Here is a 19,833-nt window from a genome sequence, read left to right as displayed (position 1 = left end):
TTCTGTTCAAAGCTGAAATGCAAAGCAAAGATGAAAACAGATCCAAGTTCAGAACTCTGGGCCTTATGCCAGCTTTACCCTAGTGTAACTCCACTGAATACTGTAGTTACATCGGCATAAAGCTGGAGCAATGAGGTGGAGAATCAAGTTATATGGCTGAAAGTCCCTACTAATATCTACAAATACTAATACTAAAAATCAAATGCACATATACAAAATGGGGACTAGCTGGCTAGGCAGTATAGCTGCAGAAAATGATCTAGGGGTTTTAGTGTATCATAAAATGAATATGAGTCAACAGTGTGATGCAGTTGCAAAAAAGACAAATATCATTCTGGGCTGTATTAACAGGAATGTTATATATAAGATACAGCTGGAGTACATTATCCAATTCTGGGCACCACACTTTAGGAAAGATGTGGAAAATTAGAGAGAGTTCAGAGGAGAGCAACAAAAATGATAAAAGGTTTAGAAAACCTGACCCATGAAGAAAGGTTTAAAAAATGGGCATGATTGTCTTGTGAAAAGCAGACTGAAAGGTGACGTGATAACTATCTTCAAATACATTAAGGGCTGACAGAAAGAGGAGAGTGATCAATTATTCTCCATGTCCACTGAAGGTAGGACAAGAAGTAATGGGCTTAATCTGCAGCAAGGGAGATTTAGGTTAGATATTTGGAAAAACTTAACTATAAGGATAGTTAAGTACTAGAATAGGCATCCAAAGGAGGTTGTGGAATCCCTATTACTGGAGGTTTTAAAAAATAGATTAGACAAACACCTGTCAGAAAAGGTCACTTGGTTTTGCCTCAGCATTGGTGGCTGGACTAAATGACCTCTTGAGGTCCTTTCCAGCCATACATTTCTATTAATAATATGGCTTTGGGGACTATTCTCACTAGAAGTACAATAAGGACATTTGAATTATCATCCAAGAATTCTCTTTTGTAAGCATAATACCTTCTAGGTTCATATGGAATCCAACTTGTGTAGCTCCCAGGAGCTGACCTGAGAAATGCTCCTCTAGTTCTCCTGATGCTTTGTGAGCAGGGTACTCGGTTTTGGAGACTGATGCCCCACAGAGAGTGGCTGAGGCCTTTAAAGCAGCAGCAGCTGGAACATTCTCTCTTACTCAAGAAGTTCATATCAGAACCACATGATGGGACTTCATGAAAGGCCAACAAAACATCTTCATGAATCCATAGCATCAGCATAGGGTAGAGGTAAAGTTGATACTCATGCTCATAGAAAGGAGATTGCAAGAAAAAAATACAACATGGAATTTCTCCATCATCCCATTCATATGCCTTTTCAGTTCAATACTCCCATAAATGTTTACTCTGCTCTTCAGTTCTTAATTTTAAGAATCTTCTATCTCAGACTAGGTAGAGTGAGTTAAGGATATTGATATAGGTTCAGGCATCAATGTTTGACCAGCATCAGCAGGATGGTGAGAAAAGATCTCTCAAACTAGAGACAACTTGTTTCTTGATGAATTGTCAGTGTCTGCCTCTGCTTCTCTTGACTGAAGTGAGGTATTGTAGTATCCTGTTCTTCACGTGCTTAAAATATATAGATAGGTTTTACCAATGGGATAGTCTCACAATATGTGGGGTGAAAGAAGCTGATACCAGATGTAGTGCTCAGCAGAAATGTTTGTATTAACAGGAATGTTATATATAAGATACAGCTGGAGTACATTGTCCAATTCTGGGCACCACACCTTAGGAAAGATGTGGAAAATTAGAGAGTTCAGAGGAGAGCAACACATGTCCTTATTTTTTAGGGAGTTCTTAGCTGCTGACATTTCAAGATGAGAAAGCCATTACACCTACTTGTTGTATTGGGAAGATTTTAAACTACATGAAGCAGATGCTAAAACAGATGGACACTGTTTTTTGGAGAAGGGAAGAAAAAACATCCAATTAGAAAATGTCACGCCATTGTTTTCTCTCCCTTCCAGCTGACTGAGCTAGAAAAGGGATTTTTCCTTATGTCACAGTTTAGGAAAAATATTAAATTCTGACACTGCTTCAGTCAATGCTTTACCTATGGGCCAAATCCTGGCTCTGTTCCATCCTTCCTTCCATCCTGCTCTCAGAAGGCTGGTTTAAACAATTAGCTGGGGATTCATATTGGGTAAGTCTACACTGCAGCTGGGAATACGCTTCCCAGTGTGAGTAGATAGACACACACTAGTTCTGCTGAAATTAGTGCACTAAATATAGCAGGGTAGCTGGTGTTAGTGTGGGCAATGGCTCAGGCTACCCACTCGACTACATACCCAGTGAGTCGGGGCCGCCCTGAGGTATTACTAACTTGCATTGCTAATTAAACTAGTTCCTGGCTCCCCCAAGATTGGAGAACAAGTCTGGTGGAATAAGCACAAGATGGGAACAACGAGTTCTAAGAAAAGATGACCCTGTGTCTTAGACAATGGACTGGGTCCTGATGATTTGAATTCCGCTCTCACCACTGCCATAGACTTCCTGTAAAAGTTTGGGTAAATTGCTTAATTATTCTGTGACTTTGTTCCCCGTCTGCAAGATGGGATAGTATACTACCCTGCCCCAAAGGATGTTGTCAGGATAAATTCATTAATTTTGGAGGCACCCAGATAAATATTTCTTATCCTTCCTTTTCAACCCTTGCCATACTATCTTCCCCTTCTAACAACCTTTGCTTTTTTATTCCTTCTTCTTTCCCTTTTTCTTTTCCCTGTGTCTCAACCACCAAAAAACAGTTTAGAAATAGTTTCCGTGTGATTAATTAATTTAAAAGAAAGGCTTAAAAAGCACAATTTTCCCAATTATGTCCTTGTGGTGGGGCAGCTGCCCCACACAGGGAGAAGAAGTGGTTAAAAGCAGCACCAGGGAGGCTGCGCAGAACACACTAATTAGGAAAGGGCTTACTGAGCCCACCAATCGGGGGAAGGCTTGCTGGAGCAGCCAATCAGGGCCGGCAAGGGCCATATATAAAGGGCTGCTCAGCAGCGCAGAAGGGAGTCTCACTCTGGAAGGCAAGGAAGGGGGACTGGCTGCCTGAAGAAGCACCATAGATAGAGCAGTGCTGGGCAGGGGCAGCAGAATGCGAGGATGAGCTGCTAGCTAACCACTGCCAGGCTGGGGCCTTGCTACATGGGTTGAGAGGGTGCTAGGGCTATGGGGGAAGTGGCCCAGGGAAATTAGGCAGCAAGTTGGAGGAGGGCAGTAGGTGGCTGCTGGTCATAGGGTCCCTGGATCAGGACCCAGAGTAGTGGGTGGGCCTGGGTCCCCCCTGTTTGCACCCCAATTGCCAATGAGGAGAGTGACCGGCATCCAGACTGCAGTTGGCCTTTGAGGCAAGTGGTGGGACTAAGGATTGCCAGTCCCCTGGAAGTGGGGAGATACCAGTGTGTGTGGGGGGGGGAGTAGAGCTGGAGGACTGTGCCCAGAAGAAGACACTGCGGTCCGGGGAGTGACGGCAGGCGTGACACCACTAGCTGAAGGTAGACTGGATGGGCCGAGAGCTAATTCCCAGGACAGCTAGCAGGAGGCACTGCGATGGTGAGTCCTGCTTTGTTACAGTCCTCCAGCAATGCTAACCATGCTGCTGATAACCCTAGTGAGGAGGGTAGACTCCTCTGACAATCTTACTAAAACAGTCCTGAAACATGTCTGCATTATGTCCCTCTTGGCAGCACTGGTAGCTCCTGTTGGACCTTGGGGTGAAATTCTGGCTCCATTGAAGTCAGTGGTAAAACTCCCATTGACGTCAATGAGCCAGGTTTTCACCCTGCATGTACAGTTTAGATCTGAGATATTTAGTCAGTTGTCAAGAAATCAGGGACAATATTTTATTTTGCAGCACCATTGGATTAAATCCCTTTAAAACAGTTGTGAACACACAGCGAATAATATTAATATGACTGTTATTTTCTTATAAAAATATGGTCAAGTTATATCACTAACATATCAGCAGAAGACGGAGTAGCAACTCTAGCCTCTTTATAGCATTTTTATGCCAATTTGGAAATTGTTCAAATAAATGAACCAGCACGTTGAGTATATAACAATACGCTATAGAAAAGGATTCTATTTGATGATTTGTGCCTTTTTCTTTTATAATTATTGTATACACAAGGTGATTTTTACTATGTTCATATATTTAATTCTATACATAAATATAACTTACCTACTATTTCTCTCTCATATTTCTATTTATCTAATTCTTAAATTTTGTTCTTTTAGAATACGACACATTTCACCCATTCATTCTCACATAAAAATTCTACAGTAAAATTGCTGAGTACCTTTTTGTGTGTTTTTATGATGCGATAACCAAGTCTAAATTTTAGATACCTTCATTAAAGAAGCTAAGGTTGTCGGCGACGACAGTGCTGGGATTCATTGAGCTGGTACTTGTGGAATTCGGCTCGCTGGTTGGATCATTAGCTTTCCTGACTGCTGTCAGGTACTGGCAGGTGGTGCGATGAGGATGCTCATCCATTGCAGGCGTCGTTGAACTGTTCCTCCGTGATAGGCAGTTCAGAGTCCACATGGGGAGAATACAAGTGCTTGGAGACCACAGAGCAATGGGTTACCCCAGGGCTCTGTGCTTTCGCCAACCCTGTTCAACCTTTACATCAATGACTTACCAACAACGGAGTCATGAAAGTTCATTTACGCAGATGACATCTGTTGTGGTACCAGGCCCGGATGTTTCACGAGCTTGATGCCACCTTAAACCAGGACATGATAAAGTTAGCTGACTACTGTAAGACTTGGTGCCTCCAGCCAAGCATCTTAAAAACAGTCTCCAGTTTGTTCCATCTTCATCACACCAGCGCAACCTGAGAACCGAATGTTTATCTGAATGGTCAGAAGATGAAGCATGAAGTAGAACCAGCCTATCTAGGTGTGACATTAGACCACACACTGAGTTACCATGCCCACCTGAAGAAGACAGCAGCTAAAGTTAAGACATGCAACAATCTTCTTAGCAAACTGGCAGGTTCGTCATGGGGTGCTTGTGCTCCAATTTTGCGGACATCAGCTCTTCCCACCTTGTATTCAGTGGCGGAGTACTGCACACCAGTTTGGAGTCGATAATCACACACCAAACTGGTGGATACACAGTTACACGCCTCCAGGCATATCATCTCTGACACCCTGCATCCAACTCCACTCTCATGGCTTCCAGTTCCGAGGAATATTGCTCCTCATATCAGAGGAGAGGTAGCCACTGGCAAGTTACTGGAGAAAGTACCCGCCAACTCAAGCCTGCCGCTGCACAATGACCTTTTTAAACCACCAGCTGCATGTTTGCTGTCACATCGCCCATTATGGTCTCATCCACCACACCAGGATGTTAGGGCGGAAACACTCTGGTGAGAGGAATGGAATCTGTTATAATCCCCAACCAGTCCCTCATCACCGACCCCACAATTTTCCAGCCTGGTTTTGACCTGCCCTGTTGCCAGTGGTCCCTGTTGAACAGGTTCCGGACCGGGCAAGGTCTCTGCACAGCTAACCAGTATCACAGTATCCTGTGTCAGTATCCTGACAGCCCTTTGTGCAACTGCGGCACAGCACAGACGATGACGCACACTGTCGATGAATGCCTGCTGACTAGGTTCAGCGGTGGCCTAGAAGAACTGCCTCATGCCACTGGAGATGCCATCGCTTGGCTAGATGACTATGCACATGCTAAATAAAAATTAAAGAAGCTGAAAATGCTCACAGACTCTTTAACCTTATTCTGCTCACTGTTACTTTAGTGTGTACCTGTGGGCATATTTAGACTGTATGTACCAAATGCATGCCTGATTTGACTTGAGAAGAGTCGTACCAAACATATATTTAGCCCTATATGTAGATTATTTTTGTATTGTCATATAACGTAAGAGAAAAACAAGAATCAATAATCTTTCAGCTATCTCAAATATTGTTCAGAATTTATCCTTCTCACAGCATAGCTGCTTCCTGTTAAAACAACACATCTTCATGCATTGCGTGTGTGGATGTGAAAGAGAAAGCCTTTCATTCCAGTAATAGTAACAATAAACAGTTAAAGACTGGAAATCAGTACATTTTAGGATCAGGTCACTGACAGATGGACTGAAATAATGTTCTGAGTGTTCCAAGGAAACCCATAAGTACTATATGGAATGACATACCAATTCTTTTAAAGTGCCTATCAGAAACTCCCACAGCTAATGCTGCTCAAACAGCTGTAGGTTTTTAGGAAGAAGCTTGAACTGAACTAAAGAGTCCTCCTTAGGGTCATTCCATATCACAGTACTGTTAACTAAAACCTGATGATGGTAGTGCAATGTTTACTACAAAAGAACAACATTTCACTGTTATTTGATGGGTGACATAAGCTACTGGGAATTCTGTCTCTTATATTTGTTCCTATTAAGAAATTCATTTTACATTTCAACCTTATAATGATCTCTTGAGACTAAACAAACACTGTTTTCACACATTTATAGGATTTCTACGAGTTTTTAAAATACACTAAATTAAGGCATATTGAACATGATTCAGAAGACATCTTTCAAAATAATATTTTCAAAATCTCTGGGAAGCCATTTGATGTTCTCCAGGATTATTTGTATTTTTGAATTTTCTGAAATGTAAAAATGTGAGCATGGGATGTATCATCAAATGAATCTGGAATTAAATTGATGAGTCATCAAGAATGGGTTGTTAATGTTAAATAATGTTGTCCAGGGGTAAAAATTTCAAGTCTCTAAGGGATTTAGAGACTCTAATCTCATTTTCAAAAGTGATTTAGGCATTTTGTCAAAAGTTAATGAATAGTAATAATTTTACCCAAGTCTATGTTAGTGCAGAACTGCCACCCAGCAAGATAAAAGTATTTTCAATTCTGTTCTCTTGTGAATGTTTATTATCAAAGCAAATCTTGTTTTGTCAATGCAGTAAACTAAGGGATCCTCTGAGAAGCAGAAATAAATAATCAACAGTGCACTAATAGCAACATGGGAAACAGTGTAATAGGGCAGTGGTTCCCAAACTAGGGTTCTTGAACCCCTGGGAGTTCACAAAATGTTACAGGGTGTTCTCGGGAAAAAATTCCCTAATGGCGGACAGAGCTGTCCCTAGGGACCCCGGCACGAGGCCAGCAGCCCGGAGCCCCTGGACTTCCAAGAGCTAAGCAGATCAAAGCAAGCATATCTACCACACTGAGGAGATTTAAACTTCAAGAGTCCTTATAAGAAATGGAAAGGGAGGTGGATATTTTTTGCTGTTTTTTAAATTAAATAGGCAGCTAATATCGTTTTTCAAATTATTATGAACAAGTTTAAGCTTTGTTGTAACGTGTGTTGTTTGCCTAGACTGCTCAACACCTGAAAGCTTGTGTAGGAGGAACTCTTTGAGTTGGCTTCTTAAATACCTTCATGCTGTTTCATATCCGATGCTCCTTGATGAAACATAGGAGCCTTGTCTTATAACAAGTCCTTTCAAAGTGATACAAGCCACAGAAGTGAGATCTTGGAAGAGTGTTGCCGTTTTCGCAATTACAAAAATTCACACATATATGCTCTCCATTGATAATGTATACTTTAGATTATTAAATATATATTACAGGTCTGAGACAAACAACATTGGGAATTAACTTTCAGACACTTCTACTATGTTATGGAAACCCTACCAACCAGCGCAGCGATATAACTATAGTCTATCTTGGAATAAAATACCTTTTTATAGCTGACTGTTCAAGTCATAATATTACGTGAATCAGTAAAGAGAGGATATATGGGACCATCCCTACAAAACATCTTATTTATCTTTATATGAATAATACTTAATTTTCAGTGGAAAGCAAGAGAATTACATTAAAAGTAAAGGGGTATCAGACAAAAGAGGTAAATAAAAATAATCATGGGTCAAAAAGTAAAGGGTTTGGTTCTCACTTACACTAACGTGTATGTGGAGCACCTGCTATTATAAGGTTGTGGGTGGGGCTGCGGAAACCAGATGTCATCCTCCATTTTGAAAGTTGGACTTCTAGACAGTAGGGGGCAGAACAGAGTGTGCCAGGCTGAAGATTATAGAAGGATCTCATTATACTATGTGTTGTTCTTAAGGCTGATGAACCTTAAGAACAACAACACAGCACAAGACACTCTTACGCCACTTTTTGTAGTGCCAGAGCAATCTGTATAAATCAGACCCTATATGTCTATGTACTGATGTAAGAAACTTAAAACCAAAAACAGATTAACTAGATTGCTTGGCAACAAAAGAGGATCTTGGCATAATGGACATTTTTGAAATAATGGAATTCTGTAACACCTGGACTAAAACCAATGGGTTACTATAAAACCTGGACTACAATCAATGAGATACTGGGGTATACCAGGAAATAAACTATAGGAAGGACAGATAGGTAAGTCCCAGAGGTTGGAAGGTAGAACTATAGCTAAGACTTTCCATAGCATATACTGATAAATTCATAAAATATCCCAAACTGGTGTTTTTAAAATCTGGTAAGTGCTTCCCCTACTCTTTTTTTAAATACTTACAATATTATTTCACTCTTTGTCCCATGTATCATTGCCCTCCTGATGCTCTGGTATTCAGTAAAGTATTGATAATCTGAAATGCTTATCTTATCTCTAGAAATCAAGGAGTGACGAGCTCTGAAAGAGATCAAAAATTACTTTTAAAAAACCCTCTGGGTCATTACACACAGTCTAATTTACTGGAACATAGCACCTCAAACGTCATGAATAGAAGACGGTTTATGGGTTTGCCAGGGACAATTTTGCTAAGGTAGTATGGTTGGTTTTATTCCTTTTTTTGTGCCCAATGTGACAAGAGTCTGATCCAATTTGGATGGAGTATCTGATTCAAAATTTTCAGCAGATGGAAGGGTGTTTGAGTACCCACAAGAAACCGATTATTTCGGTTATCAGTAAATAGCTTGAAAATGCATGAATGTCTACACTCTCACTGATTTTTGTCCTTATAGCAGCACCATCAGTAAATCCCATGGATTCTTTTCAAAGCTAAATGTTAGCTGACTTCAGTGACAGTTTTGCCCGCACATGGACTGCAGGATGAAACCTTCAGATTTCATCTCATCGTACTTACTGTTGGGCACATCTTGAATGTTTTCTTGTACCAAGCATCCATTTTGCTGCATCGCCACTGCTGCTTTGTCATACAGAGAGCAGAGCTGCCAGTTAGTGAGGTTCTGGATCAGTGTTCCTTCCTGTTTGTAAAACTGACCTTGATTCCCTTGGGATGGAATGCACCAGTCACTTTCACTCATACAGTCAGATCTATTTCACAGTGGTAAGAATAAGAAAAGCTGAGATGGCAGGTACCCTTTTAGAATAGCATTCTAGTCTGCAAACTCAGCCTCTTTTCCCCTTTCTCCCACTTGTCACGTTGTGTTTTGCAGTTCATTAGTTGTTGCTACATGTCTTTTCATTCTCTGATTCTCATGCTAAATACCACAGAGTAAAGAATCAGAGCGAGAGAAAGAATGTGCACTGCAAACAGAGCCTGCCTCAGCTGTTTTGGATGTACCTGAGAAACCATGTTATACACACACCTTCCCCAGCCCCACCCTGTGGTCACATCACTAGCGAAACTCAGCTGCTTCCTGTGGTGGCATCATCGTTTAACAACATTGAACTTGTTTACCCTGTTTAAATGATGAGGGGAAATTTTCTGTTTAAGCTGGGAGGTGGAGCACTGTTAGGAGTTGCTAGACCCACATCTATGCATTTTATATATCAAATTATAGCTGTGCCGAAGCTTATAAGGCTGGGATGTGGATCTGGACCTGAATTTCCTGCAAGCTGCAGGTGGGAAGTTGGATCCAGAGGTCTGATTTGACCCATTATAGATAGAGGGGCCATCCAGATTAGAGCTTCACCCAAATTTAGGGATTTGGATCCAGGGTTCTGATTTTGGCCATCTCTACACGGAAGAATTAGAAGTTGTTTTCTTTCCTTCTTTAATGGAACTGTGTCTTACTCATCTGAGGTTCTGGCGTGGTAGTCTGCAATGTCAGGAAGGTTTGCATCCAGGTGTATACAGGACATAGGGCATCTATAGTCTCTGAATGAACAATGAACGTTCTGCTGCCTCTGTGATTCCTTTCAAAGAAAAGAGGCGGGGGGAAAACACAGTATAGCTTTGAGTGCAGCACTCAAGGGATTAACAAACATTGCATTATGATGATGTCTTGGTGCCTCTGTTTCCAGAGATTAATCATTCAACAATAAAAATGTGCTGGAAGCTGAGATTTTTAAAAAACATTAAGTGCAAGATGTACACAGTGTGGTCATGTCATGAATAGTTAGTAAAGGGTTAAAGCATAGTACCTGGTGGGCATCTGACCTGAGGACCAATCAGGGAAGAGAATTTGAAACTCCTAGGAGGGAACTTTTCCCTCTGTTTGGGGGGGGGTCTTTGTCTTTGGCCGTTTGGAGTTCAAGAGACCAGACGAGTTAATCAAGTCCCTACAAGTTCCACCTTTCTGAGCTAATTTCTTCTAGTCAAGATAGTGAGTATTAGAAAGATACTTTGTGTCCTTATCTAATAATCCTATGTTTGCAATTCTGTGTGTTTGTTATTGATTATTCTTAATTCTGCTTGTACTGGTTGTACTGAGAAAGAGAGAGGATTCTCTCCAGAACTTAGCAAGGTTATACCCTATGAGTGCCCAGCTTGGATTCATAGAGATTCTGTATTTTCTTTTGTTCTCTTAATAAATTCTTTTCTTTTCTTTGGACTTGGTTAATTCCTTCCCTTGGGGAAATTCAGGGGAAGGGGAGGGGGAAGTGGGCTGCTTCCCTGTGTGTAGAGATTCAAGGCGTTTGAATCCAGGCATCTCTGTCTCCGGAGCAGGGGAGAGAGGGAAGAGGGGGGAGGTTCCTCCTCTGTGAATTGATCTGTGTTCCCAAGGGGGGAAACAGGGGTGTCCCGGCCCACGGAATTGACCGGGTGGTGGCAGCCGAAGGGGAGACCTACCCTAGGATTTTGGGGTGGGGGGAAGACATGCGGGTCCTCACTTTGAAACCGCCCAGTTTCAAGTGAGGGTAGACTCTGACATGGTGGCAGTGGTGTTTCGGACCCAGAGAGAGAGGCAAGGCTTTTCTACCAGAGGCACTCTGAGGCAGTTTCAGGGTTAGAAGTATTTTCAGTTTTTTGCAGGGCTTTCTGTTACAAAGCCCTCCTGTGGAGCGGTACTTGCGTCCATTGTGATACGAGGTACCACTCAGGATTCCTGAGGTGGGGGGAAGTGCTCGCCAAAGTACATTCCCATCCAACAGGGAAAACAGGTTTGGGGGAGTGGGGGAGATAACCCTCCAGCCAGGTTTTTTTTTCTCCCTGTGTCTTTTGAAAGAATCAGGAGGCAGGAGAACACAGATCCCTGAGGAAATAGACCAGATTTTTCTCAGGGGTATTGTTAGCAGCAGCCTTACAGCTGGGCTGCTGAGACTCAGAGCAGAGGGAGACAGAGAATTTTTTTTACTCTTTCCCTCTTTCTCAGTACAAACCAGTAACATTACACAAACCACAATTTGCTATACAAAGGATTGATTTCTCTTTGTTTAGTTAGTGAGGCAGGGTTAGGACTGTAACCCAAGCAGCTGAAGCAAGCAAAACAGCACATACCCTGACTGCAGAGGGGTGTGGCCAGCACCAGGACACAGACACAATGAGTGCCAAGGCCGCATCTAAACTGGAAACAAGACAAAAAGAACTGCTATTACAAGAACAGGAATTACAATTAAAATTCAAGGAGATGGAAATGACAGAAAAAGCCAAAGAGGCTGAGCACAGAAGACAATTAGAGTTAAAAGACAAAGAACTGGAAATCCAGAGACAGGCTCTGGAATTGGAAAAAACTAAACAGCAAACTCCACCCAATCCAACCCCTCTTCAACCTAATGATCAACCTTCTCGGAGAAAATTTCCCGCCTACAGGGCAGGTGAAGATGTTGAGGCCTTCTTAGAAAACTTTGAAAGGGCCTGTCTGGGATACCGTCTTCCTGAAACAGAATACATGGTAGAGCTGAGGCCACAGCTCTGCGGACAATTAGCCCTGGTGGCAGCTGAAATGCCTAAGGGCCAAATGAACGACTTTCAACTATTTCTAACCAAGGCCAGACTCAGAATGGGCATCACCCCTGATCACGCCCGTCAGCGTTTCAGAAACCAGAAATGGACACCAGAGGAGTCATTTCCAAAACACGCCTCCTACATTGAAAAGCATTTTTCTTCCTGGTTAGCAGGAGCCAATGTTCAAACCATGGACGAGCTAACCCTCCTGATGATGATGGAGCAGTTCTTGGATGGTGTTCCTGAGAACATTAGACGCTACATCCAAGATGGTAAACCAAAAACTCTCACTGAGGCAGGAGAGATTGGAGCCAGATGGATGGCATCGACAACACGACAGCTACTGCCAAGGGGAGCGAATCCAACAGGGTACACACCGACACTAAACCCTACCGTCGCGGACCAATCAAACGAGCAAAAGGTCTGGTATGATCGACATGCCAAGGAGCGGTCCTTCAAGGTAGGAGACCAGGTCATGGTCTTGAAGGCGCAACAGGCCCATAAGATGGAAGCGTCCTGGGAAGGACCATACATGGTCCAGGAGCGCCTGGGAGCTGTTAACTACCTCATAACAGTCCCTGATTCCTCTTTAAAGCCTAAAGTGTTTCATGTTAACTCGCTAAAGCCCTTTTATCCCAGAGAATTACAGGTCTGTCACTTTACAGTTCAGGAAGGAGATGACACCGAGTGGCCTGAAGGTGTCTACTACGAAGGTAAAAGAAATGGTGGTGTGGAAGAGGTGACCCTCTCCACAACCCTACAACGTCTACAGCGGCAACAGATCAAGGGACTGTGCACTGACTTCGACCCCTTGTTCTCAGCCAAACCAGGACGGACTGAGCAAACCTGTCACTCCATTGACACAGGTAATGCTCACCCGATTAGAACACCACCCTACCGGGTCACCTCATGCCAAAGTTGCTATTAAACAGGAGATTGACAACATGTTGGAGATATCATCCGCCCTTCTACCAGTGCATGGGCATCTCCAGTGGTTCTAGTTCCCAAACCAGATGGGGAAATACGCTTTTGTGTGGACTACCGTAAGCTAAATGCTGTAACTCGTCCAGACAACTATCCAATGCCACGCACTGATGAGCTATTGGAAAAGTTGGGACGTGCCCAGTTCATCTCTACCATTGATTTAACCAAGGGATACTGGCAGGTACCACTAGATGAACCCGCCAGGGAAAAATCTGCCTTCATCACCCATGCAGGGGTGTATGAGTTTACTGTGCTTCCGTTCGGACTGTGGAATGCACCTGCCACCTTCCAAAGGCTGGTGGATGGTCTACTAGCGGGATTGGGAGACTGTGCAGTTGCATACCTAGATGATGTGGCCATTTTTTCTGATTCATGGCCCGAACACCTAGAACATTTGAAAATGGTTTTAGAGCGCATCAGGCAGGCAGGACTAACTGTTAAGGCCAAAAAGTGTCAAATAGGCCAAAACAGAGTGACTTACCTAGGACACCAGGTGGGTCAAGGAACCATCAACCCCCTACAGGCCAAGGTGGAGGCTATCCAACAGTGGCCTGTCCCACGGTCAAAGAAACAGGTCCAATCCTTCTTAGGTTTGGCCGGATATTACAGGCGATTTGTACCACACTACAGCCAGATCGCTGCCCCACTAACTGATCTGACCAGGAAAACCCAGCCAAATGCAGTTAAGTGGACTGATGAGTGTCAGAAAGCCTTTACCCAGCTTAAGGCGATGCTCATGTCGGACCCTGTATTAAGGGCCTCAGACTTTGACAAACCCTTCCTAGTTACCACCGATGCATCTGAACGTGGGGTAGGAGCGGTACTAATGCAGGAAGGACCGGATCACAACTTCCATCCTGTCGTGTTTCTCAGCAAGAAACTGTCTGAGAGGGAAAGCCACTGGTCCATCAGTGAAAAAGAATGTTACGCCATTGTGTATGCCTTGGAAAAGCTACGCCCATACGTTTGGGGCCGGCAGTTCCAGCTACAAACTGACCATGCTGCGCTAAAGTGGCTTCACACCAACAAGGGAAACAACAAGAAACTTCTTCGCTGGAGCTTAGCTCTCCAAGACTTTGACTTTGACATTCAACACATTTCAGGAGCTTCCAACAAAGTTGCTGATGCACTCTCTCGTGAAAGTTTCCCAGAATCAAGTGGCTAAAAACTGTTCTTAATATGTTTTCATGCTTACTAGTCGATGTAATAGTGCATGTGTTTTATTACTCTGGTTGTTTTACAGTTCTAGGAGGAAATCGCCGCCAGTGGATCCCACTGTGACGATTTGGGGGGCGTGTCATGAATAGTTAGTAAAGGGTTAAAGCATAGTACCTGGTGGGCATCTGACCTGAGGACCAATCAGGGAAGAGAATTTGAAACTCCTAGGAGGGAACTTTTCCCTCTGTTTGGGGGGGGTCTTTGTCTTTGGCCGTTTGGAGTTCAAGAGACCAGACGAGTTAATCAAGTCCCTACAAGTTCCACCTTTCTGAGCTAATTTCTTCTAGTCAAGATAGTGAGTATTAGAAAGATACTTTGTGTCCTTATCTAATAATCCTATGTTTGCAATTCTGTGTGTTTGTTATTGATTATTCTTAATTCTGCTTGTACTGGTTGTACTGAGAAAGAGAGAGGATTCTCTCCAGAACTTAGCAAGGTTATACCCTATGAGTGCCCAGCTTGGATTCATAGAGATTCTGTATTTTCTTTTGTTCTCTTAATAAATTCTTTTCTTTTCTTTGGACTTGGTTAATTCCTTCCCTTGGGGAAATTCAGGGGAAGGGGAGGGGGAAGTGGGCTGCTTCCCTGTGTGTAGAGATTCAAGGCGTTTGAATCCAGGCATCTCTGTCTCCGGAGCAGGGGAGAGAGGGAAGAGGGGGGAGGTTCCTCCTCTGTGAATTGATCTGTGTTCCCAAGGGGGGAAACAGGGGTGTCCCGGCCCACGGAATTGACCGGGTGGTGGCAGCCGAAGGGGAGACCTACCCTAGGATTTTGGGGTGGGGCGAAATCCTCACTTTGAAACCGCCCAGTTTCAAGTGAGGGTAGACTCTGACAGGTCATCTCTCTGCCCTGTGGCTGCCTGATTGACAGCTCATCGTCTCATTAGCAGTGCTAGCACTTCAAGCCCCGATGTGGCATTTGTGACTGAGATACAGTACGTATAGAACTACACTAGTATTCGGCATCTCTAGCACGGCTGTACGTTTAGTATTTGGCCAAATAAAAACAGAAACAGCAAAAACATATTTGCTCCCTGTCAATTTTGTATTCTGATATCCAGGAGGAAACAACCTCTTCAACATTACCCGTTTTCCAGTGTTCCTCTGTGAGGTAGCTTGTTCTGTGTATTTTTAAATACACTGTTATAGCTTTATCTGTACTCAAGCCAAAGCTTTTTTCACCAGGGGAAACCAGATTGAGACCACATGTTATTGCACGTAACTGGGTTCCCACAGATGCAACAGAAATGGAAAATTGGGGAAAAATCTAGCTTTATATTAATCTCATCCCATTTTGCATCCTACATGTTTCCATTTACAATGACCCAGAGCTGCTGGTGTCATTTTCTGCTTGGTTTCTTCATTATGATGGAAACGTTCAGGACAACAGAGAGGTTATCTTATCTGTCAATTTTTATTGTAACATCTGGTAGATTTGGGAGTATTTTGTCTCTCTCAGTCGGCAGCACCATGATCTTCAGAAGAAAGTTCAAGAAACCTTGCAGTTATGGGATAACCTGACCGTAAAGAAATTTTCTTCCTAACCCCTTCAGTTACCCAGTTGGCTTATGCCCTGCAGCATGAGGGCTTATATCCCTTCTAGAACTCTTTGGGTATTTTTAACCCTTATTATTATACCTCTGGATAGTCTTTTTTTATCCACATAAATGCCAAACCCTGAATCCTGTAAAGCTCTTGACCTCCCTGGACTCCTGTAACAGTGAGTTCCACAGATTTGTGCATTGTGTGAGAAAACGTCTCAAACTTTTGCAGGGTAAAAATGTTTGTAAAATGTCACACACATTCATTTTCACTGTAGACAGCTTTAACCAGTTTCAGATGTAACAAATCTCTAACTTTATTTTTTACAGTGCATTGTGTCAGTTGTGGCAAGTTACAATATTTGGATGAAGCATTATCCTTTCAGTGCTGCCTTAGCTAGAAAATCACCATTAAAATTTATGAAAGTTTCTTGAAGCTGACTATTTCACTGCTGTGATAATAAAATGTGAGTTTAATCCATTAATTATAGCGGGTGGTGATGATACTGCTTGCAATATATGAGTCTTGAATATAGATCACCTAAATCTTTAAGAACTGTCTTTATTCAAGTAAAATGATAGCTGCTTTTCTATGTGTTTGAAGAACCAGTAATAGCCAAAGAGCGCTATATACAGTAGTATCTCAGAGTTATGAACACCGCAGGAATGGAGGTTGTTCATAATGGTTCTGAAATGGTTGTAACTCTGAGCAAAACATTATGGTTGTTTTTTCAAAAGTTTACTATTTAACACTGACCAAACATAGCTTTGAAACTTTACTATGCAGAACAAAATTGCAGTTTTTAAACCATCTTAATTTAAATGAAACAAGCACAAAAACAGTTTCCTTACCTTGTCAAATCTTTTTTTTTAAACGTTCCCTTTTTTAAAGTAGTTTTCATTTAACACAGTACTGTGCTGTATTTGCCTTTGTTTTTGCCTTTGCTGCTGCCTGATGGCGTACTTCTAGTACCAAATGAGGTGTGTGGTTGACTGTTCAGTTTGTAACTAGTGTTCGTAACTCTGAGGCTCTACTGTATTGTCTTAGTTGACAGGCTTGTTCTGTTAACAAAGTTTCAGACATAATTTTTTAATTTATTTTAATTTACTTTTTAGAGTTAGTATAAATTGCATGGGAGAAGTGTGTCACAGTCTGACCAAAGAAGTTTAAATCCCTCAGGATTTTTGGTTAACCATGTTTTATTAATCATTATGAGCCTTAATTCAGATGCTCCAGATGTTAGTGCCAAAGCTAGAAAGGTTGCGAGCATCTGTGCTACTTCTCTGATGTAAGAAGGCTCATACCTGAGCTATGTGAATGTCAAAATGTTCATGTTAATGAGTATGTCACAAGATTTTTTGCATTAATTTGTACCTTTAAATTTCATTTTATGCAAAATTCCTATGAAATGGCTCATTTAAATTGAAAACAAAAATGCAGAAACACGATTTTCTCCTTGTTTTAATAGGAACCCATTTTCATTCAAAGGGAGACCCTGTATTTATTTGTAACCCTCACCCCATCTATAAGGTTGCATTAGTTTTGTGTTTTTATTATGAATACTTTGCCTACCTACTGTAGAAAGAGAACTCAAAATAATTGTGAAAAATCTATTCTCAGTGAGGTAGGTGCAAATTGGTAACAATGGTGACTTTGGTGTAAATCTGGTAACTCCAGTGTCTGCAGATCTTGTGGTCTGGGGGGATTTCTCCAAAATCAGAGGGGACACTGCATTGCAGGGTAAGTCCACAGTGTGTGAGGTCTGAGTACAGCTGCTGATAAAAGCTCATCAGGAAGAATGCCAGATACCAGGGTTCCACAGTGGTATTTTATTTTAAGTTTGTCTATTCATATTGTTTAAATTGAAATACACCATCATTTGTACTCTTTTAGAAAAACATCCAATGATGGACTAATGTCTACAAAAGATTTCCTGTCCTAGAAGGAAAGTCCCTTTCCTAGATCCACTCACACTCAGTTGAGCCCGCCCCTCCAGGAAAGGTCTGGGTGAACACCTTGTGGCATACCCAGAAGGTCTGTAAATTGGCTTCTGTTGAATGAAGGAGCAAGTCCCAGAGCCAAAGACTCTTCATTGGGCTTAATGATGGCAAAGTATTCTCTTCAATTGAAAAAGAGGGGACTGTTCGCTCAAGCACTTCATCTGATCGCTACGGCATCATTTATTTAAAGAGGAGCAGACCAGTTCCTAAAGAAGCCAGAACTTAAACCAGTTAGAGCTTTACAAGTCAAACCTTAAGCTTTACTTGGAAACCCTTTGGAAGCCTGTACAAATAATGGAGCACAGTTGTAAATGCACCTCCTGCATAAGATGCCACTTAGTAAGTGGGCACTATGTTCTGCACCAGCTAGAGATTCTGAGTGCTCTTTACATCTACCCATCCATAGAGTCTAGCCTCAAGTTGACACAGACACATTGTGAGGTCCACATCGGAAAGGGAAGGCTTGTAACTTTCAAGCACAGATGAAAAGAACACTTGGCAGCTGCTGTTGTCTGGGCAGCCACAAGTACCCAAGGGTTCAACAAGAACTTGAATAAAAAATGACATGCATTCTTCCCATACTGAGGGAACTGCTCTAATCCTCACCATTTCCTCTCCTGTCAACAAGCATTAACTCTTTCTGAGCTGGGCTGCTCAATCCTGAGATGGGTAAAGAAGGAAGGACAAAGGTCTGAGAAGTGGGAGAGGGAGCCCTACAGTATCGTATCACTGAAGTCAGTAGAGCTGACTGAGACATAGGAAGCAGTTTCCACACAAAAAAATTCAAAAGAAATTTAAATGTTGGCTATTTTATCCAAAGTTTTTACGGGAAGGGTCATGTGTGTGTGTGTTGGTTTGTTTTAAAAAAAAACATCAAACAAAAAAACACCACCAGTTTTTGGTTATTTTCCATTTTTAAAAACAGAAAAAAATGAAAGAAGCAAAACTTTTCATTTAGAAAATAGGCCATTTTTATTTGACAAACAATGTTTTGAATAAAAAAATGTCAACTTGCTTAAAGACAGGGGGTCAGTCCAGAGAGAGACGGAAAGTGGGATGACTTTAGGAAGGGAGAGAGGCCAATGATCATAGAAATACAAACATCAGAGCCTTATTGGGAGGCATGAGAGGTAGTGGAAAATGAGTTGAGGAAAAGGAGAAGGCTCTGATTGGTTTGGGAAGATAGAGAAGAAAAGTGAGGTGAGGCAAAAGGGAAAGGAGCCCTCAACAGGAGCATACAAAAGATTTTGCAGTAAGCTTCAGGAAAGCCCATAATTTTAGAGCTTAGCCAAGATGAACTTCTAAGCCTTCTGAAGTTTTGCCATTAGTGGGTCATAAGCCTTCAATGATTTTTCTTTCTTTAGTTTATAAAATGCAGTTATATAATTATAGGAAAGGGTTGGGACACATAAAACAAGATTTCTAAATCTCTCTGCTTTTGACAGTGCATTTATATGTAAAACTATAGATTATTTTAATCTGTAAACAAATCTGGTTGCGTAGGAAACAAGATGTAATGATGGAAAACCCCAGAGTTTGGTCAAAGAAGAAATATAAACATGTTTAAGGCAAGCCTCTTCCCATCAGCTAAAACTTCAGGATCAAGACTCTGCCAAAGCACTCTTTTCCAGGAATATGAAATAGAGATTGCCACAATTTGGCTTTGAATGCTTTTAACATCATTTTTACAACTGGATTGGATACCCAGACTGATATTGCAGCTCTGTTTTTGTACAACAGCCTATTTCTGATTAATGACAGATAGAAAGTATTAACATATTTGTTATATCCTTGGGGCAGCCGGTGTAGGAAGCAATCACTTGAGGCCAGAGAGCAGGCAGCTAACCAAAACCTCCATTTTATTTACAGATATACAGAGAGCTCACTCAGCCGGTTGAAACCGGTTGAGCTAACCCATAATAATCTAACTCAGTTGCCATAGCAACAAAAACCATGACAACCAAATACACAACAATATTAACATATAAACCTACCTTT

This window comes from Mauremys mutica, chromosome 10 (genome assembly GCF_020497125.1).
Source record: "Mauremys mutica isolate MM-2020 ecotype Southern chromosome 10, ASM2049712v1, whole genome shotgun sequence".
NCBI classification, from domain to species: domain Eukaryota; kingdom Metazoa; phylum Chordata; order Testudines; family Geoemydidae; genus Mauremys; species Mauremys mutica.
The sequence above is the reverse complement of the archived record's forward strand: the minus strand, read 5'-3'. Positions refer to the sequence as shown.